Source organism: Oryctolagus cuniculus, chromosome 5 (genome assembly GCF_051225735.1).
Source record: "Oryctolagus cuniculus isolate XC-2025 breed Fujian yellow rabbit chromosome 5, ASM5122573v1, whole genome shotgun sequence".
NCBI lineage: Eukaryota > Metazoa > Chordata > Mammalia > Lagomorpha > Leporidae > Oryctolagus > Oryctolagus cuniculus.
Genome location: NC_142871.1, coordinates 90,611,591 through 90,626,961, shown reverse-complemented (window position 1 = coordinate 90,626,961; position 15,371 = coordinate 90,611,591).

Genomic DNA, 15,371 nt, shown 5'->3' with positions numbered 1-15,371 from the left:
TAAAAGAAATCTTAATTGATCTAAAGAGAGACATGAACTGCCACACAACAGCAATGTGGGACTTTAATACCCCAGTTTCAGCAATGAACAGATCAGAGAGGAAATCAATAAGGAAACAACAGTTAATCATCACCATAGACCAAATGGACCTAACCAATATTTACAGAACTTTTCATCCTACAGCTGCTGAATACATATTTTTCTCACCAGCACATGGAACTTTCTCTAGGATAGACCACAGGCAAGGCCATAAAGCAAGTCTCAGTAAATTAAAAAAAAATAAAAATCATACCATGCATATTCTCTGACCACAGTGGAATGAAACTGGAAAGCAAGAATTCAAGAATCACTAGAACATATGCAAATACACAGACTGTAATACATGTTCCTGAATAAACAGTGGGTCATAGAAGAAATAAAATGAGAAATCAAAAACCTGTTGAAGAACATTTTTTTCTAACTATTTGTTTAACTCTTAGCATAGAGTTAATCTTCTGTGTATAAATTTAATTTAAAATAGATTTTAGTAGAAAATAAGAATGTGAATAGGAGAAGGAGGTGGAAGAATGGTGGGAGAGCAGGTGGGAGGGCGGGTACAGTGGGAAGAATCACTATGTTCCTAAAGTTGTATTTATGAAATGCATGAAGTTTGTATACCTGAAAAAAAAAAAGGTTTCTGAGGAAAACAAAAAAATTATCAAAAGAAATTAAATGTCTCTTTGAACAACAATAACTTGCCTTGCTAATATTTAAGACACTGTAATACATTATCCAGCCAAAAAAATATATGGAATACATTCTTGAGTAATGTAGTATGGAAGCTTGGCGAAAAGTAATTAATTTCTTTCTTAGTAACTTTTATTTTCAACTGTCCTTCTTTCAGGATTCTAGGAAAAGTTATCTTTTAACAATTATAAAAAACATTTTGAATCCTCTGAAGGAACAGGATACCACAAAGGAAAAATTAGTAGCTTATTAATAAGTGACTATTGCCCAATAGAACTAGTCATGAACATTCCCAAATGAGGAAAGAAATAAGAAAAGAAAGCCATATATCTTGGGTGACCTCTTTACCAAACCTCAGAGAGACACTGGAGGGAGAAAACTCACGAAGGGGAAAATAATTAAAAATAAAACAACTTACTCAATTGTAGTCATGAATTCAATTTTCAATATTAAAGATATTTCTTCCTCTAGTAAAAAAAAATCCCTATTTTTTTGTACAAGTGATGTATGTCTTATTAATTCAACCTTCACCTATTGTTTCCATATTTTTTACACCTCTTTCTTCCCAGGTACATGCTTACTTTTATTGGGTTCTCTCAAACTGATCTCCCCTTTAGTAAAAGGAAGTAAAAATAAGGTTTTACTTCCTCTTTTCTCCAAGAAAGTATTACTCATTATTTTGGTAGGGAAGACTTTCAACAAGAGCATCCCCAACTTTGGGGGTTGGATTGGAGAAAATAATCACTTTCTGGTCATATTGGAGGAATCATCTTTATGTTATAACCCCGCTATCTGCCTCTCCTCCACCAGGCTGGGACTTCTCTAGAGAGATTCATCTATTTTCTTCTTATTGTTTGGCTGGTAGAGACTCAAAAATATGTTTGTTGAGTATCTCTATTTTTATCTGAATATTTCTTTATTTTCCAAAGATATGTCCAATGTGGCTCTGATTATTTGACTATAAAATCTGTGTGTTCCAGAGTGTTTATCTTGTGAGCTCAGCTGCTTTACTTTTCCCAACCATTTTTTCTTTTCCACTGCATATCATTTGCGGAAAATTCATAGCTAACATATCTTCTGACGATTAAAATATACTTCTTCAGTCTATTCAACACAACAAATTAGGTCCAATTCATTTTTGTCGCAAATAAATAAAAAGCTTCCTTCATCCAGGAAAATGTTAGTGGAAATACTGCTGGGAAAACTCTTCCTCCAGAAGAAGCTGACTCCAGGTTTGTCTAAGAAGCTTTAAGTTCCAAGGCACCAAATTCAATAGAGAAATTCTCTTTTCTAATCATTGGCTGATTGACATTGATAAATAAGTTCTCCCAACTGGAAACAGGCCAGCCAAGAAACCTGAGGCTATCTTAAGAGTTTACAAAAGATAACTCAGGCTTTGTTTTCCCAGAAACCCTTTGTTGGTTGTTGTCAGTCACAGGTTCCGACTCCTGCATATTTTAAATGCCTGTGCGGAATAAAACCCTTCTGTTTTCTTCACATTATGGCCAAAATTATATGTCTCTGTTTGGGTCTCAATAAATGAATTATTTCTATCTATAGACAGAAATATCTATAGATGTATTCAGTAAATTTTAATAGCATTATATATAGGATTGCACTTTAAAATTTGTATTTGTTTATTTGAGAGGCAGACGCACAGCCAGAGGGAGAACTCCCATCTGCTGGTTCACTCTCCAATACTCATTACAGCTGGGATGAGGCTAGGTGAAAACCAGGGGCCAGGAACTCAAACTCCCATCTGGGTGACAGGGACTCAGTCACTTGTGCCATCACAAGTTGCCATCCAAGGTGCGTAAGAGCAGGAAGCTGAACTAAGAAGTAAATCTGAGACTTGAATGCAGGCACTCTGATATGAGATGTGGGCAGCCCAACCAGCATATTAGCCCCTAATTCAAATGTCCCACCTTAAAACTGCATTTTAATTGAGTAATTAGAATGTTTAATTTTATTGCAAAATGAATTTAAGTCAGAAATTCTATGTAAGCATGAGAAGCAAATGCTTGCAGTACAGGAAGTGTAGTATACCTAATAATAACATATAATTGTAGTTAAATGAGTAAGGGTCAGAATCTGTTTCCAAGGTTGACTCAAAATATGAGCCTGTCAAGAATTTTCAGTTTCAAAGAATGCGTGGAATTGGTGTTATCATGATTGATATCTTCTTTTTTATGATTCATGTGTTTATTTTTTTATTTGACATGCATAGTGACAGGAAGAGTCAGAGAGAGAGAGAGAAAGAGAAATCTTTTACTCACCAGTTCACTCCTCAAATGCTGGGTTAGGCCAAAGTCAGGGCTCAGGAAGTCCATCTAGGTCTCTCACATTGGCAGCAGATACCCAAGTAAATAATTGGGACATCATCTGCTGCCTTCCAGGTGCATGAGCGTGCAGCTGGCATGTAAGGTAGATGCAAGATTCAAACCCAGACACTTGGATATGGGATTTGGGCATCCCAAGCAGCAGTTTAACCAACCATGTCATAACTTCTTCCTTGAACTTTGAGATCTTAGAGAGGTTATTTATCTCTCAAAAATCAATTTCCTCATCTGGAAAAGGGAAATTATAAATGTCAGGATTATTATAAAAATAAATAAGGAGTGAGCATTTGGCATGGTGGTTAAGACACCACTAATTGCCTGGTTTCAGTCTTGGCTCCACTTTCCTATTTCAGCTCCCTGCTAAAGAATAGCATCGAGGAAGAAAATGATGAATAACATACTTGGGTCCTTGTCATCTGTTTGGAAGATGTGGATTGAACTCTAGGCTCCCGGCTTCAGCCTGGCCCAGTGCTAGCTGTCATGGTCATTTGGGGAGTGAACATGGAACAACTCTCTCTGTGTGTCTCTGCCTTTCAAACAAAGCAATAACAAACAAATGAACAAATGTTTAAATTAAACATATCCTTCTTTTTATTGTCTCAAACCAATATGAGAACAAATATCTATATGCAGCTAGATGCATGGAGGACCATGGGATTTACAGGAACCATTAAGCGGAGTGATTTGTCTAAAGTCTTGGGCCTTTCCTTGTTGACTGAGATATAGAATCCGAGATTGAAGAAGAGTATGAATGTGTTAAGGGGTTAGAGAAGCAGGACAGACTTTGTGAGAACACTACCCTCTGGGTTTCATTAATTTTCCTGACCATGACTAGATTAGTACTCTCAGTTTGTTTCTTCAATCTTAGAACAGCAACATTCTTCTAACCTTAATTACTACTAGCCTTTTATAGCCAAGTTCTTCCTCCTGAATGTTGCCTATTTTCTCTCCCTCCCTCTTTCACATTACTACTCCTGCACCCACACTAACGCTACCATGCCACTATACATCACTTAATTTACTTTAATACTTTTCTTGGTCTCTGTAACATTTGACACAGCTTATCATTTCCTTCTTGAAATAGTATCTTCTATTGACTTCTAGAATGCACACTGTCCTGGCATTCCTCCAGCTCATTGGCTAGTATTCTCAGTCTTCTGAGATGGTTTCTTCTCATATTCTTAATTTCTTATGGTTTCCTGCTCCCAGGACTCTCTCCTCGATCCAGGCTCCTGTACCTTTTATTAGTTATTTCATTTTGCCTTGTATAGACAGACAACTGCAAATCTATGGCCCAGTTCCCTTCCCTGACTCCAGACCTCTACATATCCAACAGCCTGCTTCCTATTCTCAGTAACTTCACACGAATGGCTAATGTGTCTGACTCAACATATCTAAAATCCAACTCCTATTATACCCTCCAAAACTTGCTCCTCTACACTATAGATTATCCCATCTCAGAGGACTGCAATTCCAGTTGCTCCATTTCTGCAGCCCATATGCCCTATCTTCTTTCTTTGCTTTATTTTCTCCATAATATTTAATAATTCACTTGTGTATTTGCTTGCACACACCTAAGAAAATGAACTCTGTGAGGGCAAGAGTGTTTACATTTTCTACTCTTCTATTCATTGATATATCCTTTGTGCTTAATAGATTGACTAGCACATAGGTGCTCAATAAATGTGTACTTAGCTAATGAATAAACGAATGCATCTGATGTTATAAGAAATAAACTTATTTGCATGACTGATGGACCTGATTGTGCAAAGCAACAATATATTTTATTAGCATATTACAATCGAAAATTTTCATAATGAAAATAGTAATATTAAACAAATAAACTGCACCTTGTTTTAGTTCCTAGAAAAATGTTTCTTTTCAAGACAAATGAACCAAGCATCTGACTCTACACCCAGAGGTGAACCCAAAGCAAAACTTAGAAGCGTGAACGTGAACAGAATCGGATGCCCTATTATTGCCCTGGGATGTCTATCCAAGTCCACTCTCTCCACTGCCTCCAACCCAGAATGTCACAGCCCTCACCCAACCTATCAGATAATCTTTTTCGTTTGTCCTCTTTTCCTTTGAGTATTCACTATATCATATATAGTTATCATCTTTACCCAGTTGTGTGGTCCAGAGAATTTGAACTCGCTGGATAAAAAGACAGTAACAGTAGCAGAAACCGCTAACACACAGCACTCTATGTTAAGTACTACGATAAATATTTTGCACACACATTTTGTCATTCCATTTTTACAATACTACCCAGAAGTGGAAAATATCATCACCCTGATTTTACAGAAGAAACTGATGAAATAAGATAAAATAGCTTGTTATTTCAACACAGTAACTGACAGCTGAACTCTGTAAGTCTTCATAACTACCAGCTAATACAAATCACCTTCAAGCTTACTAGAAACACTAATTTCTAAAGTATTTCCCTGGAGGCACTCAGCATCTAGGTGGGGCTGGGAATCCATGTTTCAACCAAGGGCTCCAGGCAATTCTTTTTACAAGTCTGGAAAAGGCTACACTAATTATTCTGCCTCTCAGTTAAGTGGTTTGATAATTAAAATTGAAAAATGACAAAAAGAACAGCTGATCTATAGACTGCTCCCTCCTGCACTCTCCCTGATAATCAAGATGAAAGCCTTTGTCAACCATAGCATGCTACACAACAGTCACACCTGTGTGTTGTTGCTGTATTTAAATTTCATTTCTTTGATATCTTAGCAGTAACTAGGCCTATTAATAGGCTTCTACTAATGTGATGCTCAAAATTATAATTGGAAAGAAATAAAATTATTCTTTGTTAGCTGAGGTTTTAGCAGAAGTTGATTGCGTAAGATCTGACTTTTCTCATTTTTTTGTGGGTATGTACATCTTGCCCTCTTCCATGGGGTACTGGCAGGGACATGTACTTAGGGCATGTCTACTTAACTCCAGCCCTGAGCTTCAGACCAAGAAGCATCCAGAGAAAGATGATGAAAAGTTTGTGGCCCTCACTCTGAAGCAGCTTCTTATTGCAAAAGCAAAGAAATTGGCAAAATACATAAACAAGTGTGTAAATACAAGGTACTAATTATATAACAGCACAATTATAAAAAAAAAAACATAAGGAAAATAATGGCCAGAAAAGAAAGAAATTTGGTTTGTGGGAAAGACCACAGACATTTGAGTTGGTTCCTCAAGAGAAATCCCACCTGTCATTTGATAAAATCTCAGAATCTTCATTGGCAAAGAATATTCTGATAACAAAGTTCATTAGTAAAAATTATTCTGAGACCAATTGCTTGATGTGGACAAATTCTAGGTTACAGTGGAATTTCTCACAAAGGAAAAATTTGTAATTAAAAATCTTTTTTCACTTGGAGTTCTGCTCATACATTCTGATTAGTTGTCTTCTAATCTCTAAGGCAGAAAACAATTTTTTTTAAAGATTTATTTCTTTGAAAGAATTACACAGAGAGAAGAGAGGCAGAGAGATAGAGAGAGATCTTCCATCCACTGGTTCATTCCCCAGTTGGCCACAACAGCTGGATCTGAGCCGATGCAAAGCCAGAAGCCAGAAGCCAGGAGTCTCCTCCAGGTCTCCTACACAAGTGCAGGAGCCCAAAGACATGGGCCATCTTCCACTGCTTTCCCAGGCCGTAGCAGAGAGCTGGATCTGAAGTGGAGCAGCCGGATCTCAAACCTGCACCCACATGGGATGCCAGCACTTCAGGCCAGGGCATTAACCCGCTGTGCCACGGCGCTGGCCCCCAGAAATCAAGTTAAGCTCAGTTTGTTCTTTGCCTTCTAGGCGTCGATCTTTCTATGATTAGCAACAATCCAGGCTAATGATTTGAATCATAAACTATTTCTCCTGTTAATGATCATGCACATACACTGTCAATTCTACAAACTAACCACATACTAAATTTCTTAATATGTTCTAATCAAAAATCTTCACACACACACACACACACACACACACAGAATTCACGATTAAGACAGATGGTGTTTGTTCTCCATATTATGTTTTTCTTATAAACTACACTTCTTAAGCTCTTGAACAACAAGCAATGAAATGAGATTCCTTTAGTTCTTATCAAGGCTACTCAATCCCTTGGCCTTGATTTTGAATTTGACAAACTGCTTACCCAGTGTGTTTCTCAGTTCCCATTGGTACAGAAAAAAAAAAAAAGCATTGCACACAATTGACCTGGTAACTGAGGAGAGTTTCCAATAAAGATCTCCAAGGAATTTCCAACACCTATATTTGCATAGGTTCTAATAATGCACAAAACTTACTTTAGCCCAAGGATTAGATTTCAAAGGCACAACAGAACCATGGCAGGGCGGGCTGTGAACTTCATCTTTCTAAAGGCAAACAAGTGTTGAAAGTTTCCACAGACTCAAGCACTAGAAATACTGTGTTTCCAGACCAATAGGGAATCATAATAGGAAATTATAAAGGACAATACTTCAAAACCAACAAGAGTTTCTTTAAAATCTGGATATGATGTTATACATACAAAAAGGTACAAACATGAATTGTAAAAGATATAATGAGGAAAGAAAACAGCACCAAAAAAGCAAAAGCACAGAAAATTATCTGAAAATGACAGAAAACAGTGTAATCTACTTAATAAAATAAAAAAGTACTAATAGAAATTCAAATGTTGGCTTCTTTTATTCCTCCACTTAATCCATAGTTATAAACATTGACCATGTGCTCACTGCTGGAGAAACACTGTAATCTGGTGTTGAGGTCTTTATTTTAATGGAATTTACCTGCTAGTTGAAGAAAAAGCTTTTTTTCAAAAAAATATTTTATAACCTGCTAAGAACAAAAAATAAATAAATAAAAATATAAGTAAATAAGTAAACAGTCCCACTGGCAGTAATTTATATCCTAAAGACAAAAGCACATTAGCAAGCAATATTTTGCAAAAATCTACCTTTGAAAAATCTCATGATTTTTCCCTCTTAAATAAGAGCAAAGACCTGGAAAAAAATTCTAAAAGGAAAAGAAGCTTCATTGATTCCAAGTGTTTCATCCCAGGGATGCAGTACAATGGATGGTGCCAAAAGAGGCAGAGGTCCTGACAGGAAGGAGTACAGTGAGCACAGTTTTCTGTGACTCCTCAGTGTGTGGCATTGATACCTGGGATACACACAGACAAAATAAATATGGAGTGTATCAGTTATGAACAAGAGTTTGGGAGTCAGTCTCCCTCCTCTGGCCAAAAGAACTCAGTGGAATTAAAATTGCATTAGTTCCAAGCCAGGATTTAAGAAGCATTGCTCTTCACCACCCTCTCTCAGGACCCTGCCTTTCCTGGAAACATGATGCTTCCATCATGGGAACAGGCTGCTGGATGATGAGCGCTCACACGGCCTAGAACAGGTGAATCAGACCAGTGGTCCCAGCTGAGGCTCCAAAAATATGATAGAACTCAGCAGAGACTGGCAAAGATGCCAGCTTCACCCACAACTGACATAAAATACACTACTCTGGCCCAGATAAGCAAGATTGTTGGGTGGAACCACAGACTGGTAGATAAGGTTAAATGATTTTGGTTTGAAGCCACTAATTTCAGGGTATTTTCTTATGCAGCAAAAGCTGACTGATACACATGAGATAAGGCTAGTATGTAGAAGAAGCATATTCAAATAGTACTTTGTATATAGCACTAGGTCTGTAATTGCTATTGTAACTAAAAACAAACGACTTTTGAATTGAGACAATTGCTTAATGAATTCTCAATGAAAGCTGGAGGGACTCTGTGATGGCTTAATAATGCCATTGAGGGACAGTGGCTCACTTGCTTTGTACATATCATGCTGTCAGGCTCAGATTTCTGAGGTCTCCTAAGTTTCTGTTCAAGTGATTTGCATCAGAGTAGAATGCTTGCCTAAATAGCTCCAAATACACTTACTAATTGGCTTGGTTGAAGGAAATTAAAAATGCATGAAGTATTAGGAAAGTCAACTATTTCATCATCACATTAGTCTGGTTGCTATCTGGACTTCTGTTAATGATAGGTATAAGAGATTTTAAAAAATGAGCAATTCAGAAATAAGTCTGGGTGGATAAGTTTTGTAATATTCAGTGGCCTGTTGAGTTATTCTGGTATCCTCAAGCCAGCAGCAAAGAGGCAGTTCCTTCTACCTCTGTTTTTGGCCAGAATGCTATGGTACTTTTTCATGCTTTATTAAACCACAAAGCTTTTAACAGCTCATGAGCTATGTCACAATTAGCATGTAAAATATAAAAATGTCTCAATATAAAGCTCAATACCAATCTACATGTACTTTTCAGTACATTGTGATGCAGAAAAATTGTCTAATTAATGTGCATAAGATGAATTATGAATACCCTGGCAAGTCAATTTTATGAATTTTAATATGACAATCTTATCTTTCTTTATTAAATTTAATTCTTGGGAATTTCATGGCCTTTTACAAAGGATCCAATGGCCCTTTGGTACCCACCACCCACATTCTTTTTTATGATATTTGTTCTGTCAGTTAATGTTTGTTTTTTTTTTTTGTAAGTATAAAATTCATGATAGAGAACCATGGTGTCCTCTCTTACCCTTTCTGAATGTAAGTGAATCTGAGGGTGCCGTTTCTATTTCTCAACCCAATTCAGTGTACTTGTTAAATATAGAAGTTTCACATCCAAATAAAGAAGTTTTGATTTAATTATAACAGTAAGGGGGGCGGGGAATCCATTCTTTAAAAACAATAATGTCAGCATTGTTTCATTTCCTAGCAGATTCAATCCCCTCAAAGTTTGGTGTGGTGCTGATCATCACACAAGTAAAATATCTACTGGCCAATAATTATGCATTTAGGGATTTATAGAGGTAGCATGAGAAACACCGTTGGAAAACTAGCATTGCAAATAATTTTAGCACTAGAAAACAATGTCTTCTTTTAACATTTTTGAAGAACTTAAAAGTCTTAAGGGATTTACTAGCTAGCACATTCCTTACTCTGGAATCCAATGTGGTTATACCTCTTTGAGAAACTCTTTCACCTATTGGTAAGGGAGTAGGCTCATATAAAAGTTCAGAAGACAGCTTTTCATGAGTTGGTGAAGAACTGGAAAGACAGGCAGAGAAACTTACCCTATGTTCATATGACAAACTGGTTTGCCCTGAGCTGCTCATTTGTGCTGAAGTCTAATGTGCATGATCTTTATGTAGAGAACATGTGTTTTTACACATATATTTAAGACTAACAATTCTTCAGCATTTCTAGAACTGTTACTTTCTTTAAAATATTTTTAGAAAGCCATTGAAGGTGAAATGTCAAGTGGCCCTACTGACCCCACATTCATGGAGAATTAATTCCTTAAGTGTCCAATAGCTGGTCTCAGTGATTGGCTAAGAAGAGCTGAAATAGGTTTTTTTTTCTGCTTGGAAAAGTGGTAGGAGAACAAGAGGAGCAATCACTAAACACATAGTAGCTTAGACCCAGTGCTACAAGAAGTTTTAAAGTATAAAGCATCACCTCTGCATTTCATGCTCTTCAGCCATAGGACCCTGTCAACAACTACATCACACAGTCTCCAAATGTCTCCTTTTCTCACTCAGGTTAAAAGCAAAGTCCATAAATGGCCCTAAGACCCTACACAACTATTCTCCTCTACCTTCCTCTGCCTCTGTCCTCATCTTCTGCTGCTTCCTCACACTGCCTCACATCCAGCCACACTGGCTTCCTTGTGAACACCTACTCCTGCTGCCTGATATTTATGTTTGCTGTCCTCTCTACCTAGAACTCAGCCCCCATTTCCACATGGCTCAAGCCCTTACATCTTCCACATCTTTCCTCAAAAGTCAGGAAGATCTCACTCTGACCACACAAATGAAGACTTAGAACAATTAATAAATTCATGGTACACATTCTGAATCTCCTCTCAATTTTATTTTTTTGCTTACCACTTACCACCTTCTAACATATTATGCAAGATTATTTATTTGTTTGGTGCTTGCCTCTTCCCATCATAATGCCAGCTCCTTGGGCACCATTTCTGTCTTTCACTGCTTTAACCTCAGAGTCAATAGCATTGCCTAACATACTATAGGCACTCAACACACACTTACTGAATAAATAAATGAAGAATTGATAGTCAGAGTCATCAACAGTTTACACAAAGTAACACCTTAGAATTCAGGAGCAGGCCTGGGATAGACATCAAACTACCTCCCCTTTACACAAATTAATTATCATGGTAGTAGTTTGCTAAAGATTAATTAAGGGGACAGCACTGTGGCATAACTGGTAAAGTCACCACCTGCAGCACCAGCATCCCATATGGGCAACCAATATAAGTCCCAGCTGCTCTACTTCCAATCCAGATCCCTGCTAAATTACCTGGGAAAGCAACAGAAGATGGCCCGAGTACTTGGGCCCCTGCACCCTCATGCGAGACCTGGAAGAATAGAATGGTTCCTGACTTTGGATTGGCCCAGATCCAGCCAGTACAGCCAGTGGGAAAGTGAACAAGTGAAATGGAAGACCTCTCTCTCTCTCTCTCTCTCTCTGTAACTCGGCTTTTCAAATAAAAAAAAAAATCTTCAAAAAAATACCAATATATATTTCAAAAAATACTAATATATATGTCAATTTAAAACATAAGTGTACATACACTAAGGATATATAAACAACCCCCACCCAATTCTCTTCTAATTCTCATGAACATTCTATCAGGAATAAATTAGTATCTCCATTTTACAGATTATAAACTTGCTGCTCAAAAACACTAAAGGAAAACAGATTAAACTGAAAAGAGATCTGTTAAAGATGATTTCTGTCTCCTAAAAGAATGCTTCATTTTGCAAAACTATGTACTGCAGAATTCCATTCAATAATAGTTCCTCTAGTACCAAATTTAAAAATGAAGTTTAATGTGCCCACGACTTTTCAGATAAGTTCTTACAGCATATAAAGCATGTGTTTTCTCAGTACCAGTGTAACTGGATTTCACCCCCTTTATTTTGCATTAAGTTTCTATGACTTTAATTCTGAGGTATGAGAATTTACTTTCTTTCTACATATGTTGATTTTATGAGCATATGTATGTGTGTGTACATGTGTATGTATAATTTTATTTTGTTTCAATTTGGAAACAATTATCAGTCTTGAAGAACCTAGGGCTACTTTGAATAAATTTAATCGCCAGAAATATCTATAGATTAAAAACAAACCAAGGGGCCAGCACTATGGCATATTGGGTATAACTGCTGCCTGCAGTGCCAGCATTCTATATGGGCACCAGTTCGAGTCCTGGCTGCTTTGCTTTGATCCAGCTCTCTGCAATGGCCTGGGAAAGCAGTAGAAGATGGCCCAAGAGCTTGGGCCCCTGCACCCCTGTGGAAAGATCCAGAGGAAGCTCCTGGCTCCTGGCTTCGGATCAGTGCAGCTCCAGCCATTGCAGCTAATTAGGGAATGAACCAGCAGATGGAAGACCTCTCTCTCTCTCTCTGCCTCTCCTTCTTTCTGTGTGTAATTCTGGCTTCAAATAAATAAGATAAATCTTTAAAAAACAAACAAAATAAACAATAAACAGAAACCTTCAGGGAAAAGAAACAAAAAGGAAAGATAACAAAACAGCTATTAAAAAGTTTGCTGGGGGATACGTATAAGTTAATCTATGAAATTCTAACAATTTTCAACAATACTCTGCCTGCTGCTGAAATCAGTGTCTTAAACAAAGTATGTTTCTGCCATTCCAAATATCTAAGAGAGAGAATCTTAGACGCACTTGTCTGCCTTAAAAGTCTGCAATCAAAAGGGCCAGGTGGAGAATCTCACTATGTGGGTCCCAAAGGGAGCAGTGTCTGAAACGGAGTGGTGAGCTGCTTAGAATCACAAAGATGGCCTATATCCAGCCAAGGTGCTCTGGCTTTCACCTCCCCAACACTTCCGTGTTGTACTTCATAAAGCTGAGTATTGGGGTGAGAAGCCTCCCCCAAAGGCTTGAAGAGAACACTATCAAAAGAATCCCTCAGTATTCAGACTGTCCTTCCAGATTTTGTAATTGGCATCTTATCTTACATTTTCCTCAAATTTAGTTAAATATACCAAATGCACAAGATGATGGCATTATGGTAAACCACCATGGAAGCACAATATGCAACAGACAAAAAAGGGGCTAATCCGCATGAATGAGTTAATCTAACTAATTCGCTAAGTTGTTAACTGAAAAAACAGAAACATGAATGAACAGTGAGATAAAAAACATAACAAAAATTCCTAGATTATTGTCAAAGGGAAATATCTCCTTGTTAAACATTCCAGGAATGTGATATGTGTTCACAGATTGTGAAATCTTCATATTTTCTAGAACCTTAAGAATTGCTAATGTGTCTAGGTTACATACTGGCTTATTTCCTCTTGAATGCATTCCAATGACACAAATACAAACATCCAACAGTTTTCCTGAGTGAGCATTCATAGGTACATGAAGATATGAAATCATCAGGTTGAAAATTCTAAGAAATAGAAAATCCAGGCCTATGAGATACACTGAAGATACTGGTATTATTTGATTGCTTGTGTTCCTCAAAGTTCCTAAGTGGAAATACTAACTCCCAAAGTGACAATATAAGATTGGGGAGATCTTCAGGGGTGATAAGATAATGGGGGCAGAGCCCTCACCAAGGTACTAACAGCCTAGAGACTTCCTTCTACCATGTGAGGTCACAGAAAGAAAGCACTTCTGCAAGACATAGGCTTTCTTCAGACATGGATTCTGTCAGGGACTTGATATTAGGCTGCTCACCCTTCAGAACCGCAACAAATAAATGTTTGCTGTTTAAAAGCCACCTATTTGTGGTATGGACAAAGACAGCACCTTAAGTGAATGTCTTCCTACCATGGCTCAACAGAATACTCTCTCGAAATCCAACTAAAAGTTTCTCCCGGGGCTGGCACCATGGCTCACTTGGTTAATCCTCTGCCTGCGGCGCTGGCATCCTATGTGGGCACCGGATTCTAGTCCTGGTTGCTCCTCTTCCAGTCCAGCTCTCTGCTGTGGCCCAGGAGGGCAGTGGAGGATGGCCCAAATGCTTGGGCCCCTGCACACGCATGGGAGACCAGGAAGAAGCACCTGGCTCCTGGCTTTGGATCGGCTCAGCATCAACCATGGCAGCCATTTGGGGAGTGAACGAATGGAAGGAAGACCTTTCTCTCTGTCTCTCTCACTGTCTATAACTCTACCTGTCAAATAAATTTTAAAAATTATAAAAAAATAAAAGTTTCTCCAACTGATAAATCCATTGTAGTAAGATAACAGCTAGAAAATCACAATGGCAAAAACCTCAGTAAACTGATTTACAAGAGAAAGAAGCAGAGTCTAGTGTCTTTTCCATGTGTAATGCATTTACTCTACATAGGCAATAAGGTCAAAAGAATTTCTCTGATGGAAGAATGAATATTACTACACTACAACTTTAGCACCAATGCAATAGCCATATTTATCAAAATAGAAAGTAAGTTAAGTGATTATAAGAGAAAGCTCCCAAGAGAATCCTTACTAAACTAGTAATTAGGAAACATAAGTGAGGAAAAAGTTATCTGCAAATGTAACAGTACTAAATCTTTCTCTTATGGATTTCAACCACAAACGCATACATTGTAGAATATTGATATATAATCTACGAACTGTCAAATAAGAGAGTTTTTGTTAATTAGAACATTGAAAAGTCCTTAACAAAATGAAAAGAAATTAAGAAGCAAAGAAAATTCATAAGATTTTAAAATCCATGTAGATCACCTCTATTTCAGTATCATAAAGTATCATATTTAAGTCATTCCAGAGAGAAAAATCAATTAGCAACCACTACAGAAAATGATTTAATAACCAAAGCTAAAACTATACTGCGATGATTAATTATAAATTTTATTTTTATGTACTATACCCCCCACATAAGCACTTGTTTCAGCTACATGGATATGAAGAGCAAAGCATCTTCTTGCTTAAATGTTTAGAAAGCAGAGGCTCCTAATATGTTCTAAAAATAAGAATTGCATGTATTACCCATTTGAAAGTATTAGAGTACACTAACCTTACATTTAAAGAAATGCAAGCTTGGTACTGGGGAGAAGACTGAAATCAAAACCCTTATAGAAATTCTTATTTCTCCAGTGTTTTAATTGTGGACATCACTTGGCATCGTGGTATGGTACACAGGAGTACAAAATGTAAATTGAGTCATCTCTTAAAATTCTGCCTGGTTGAAGTTGAATATTCTCAATAAATTCTACTTGTCTTGGGTTGTATTTCCCAACACTTTAGACATC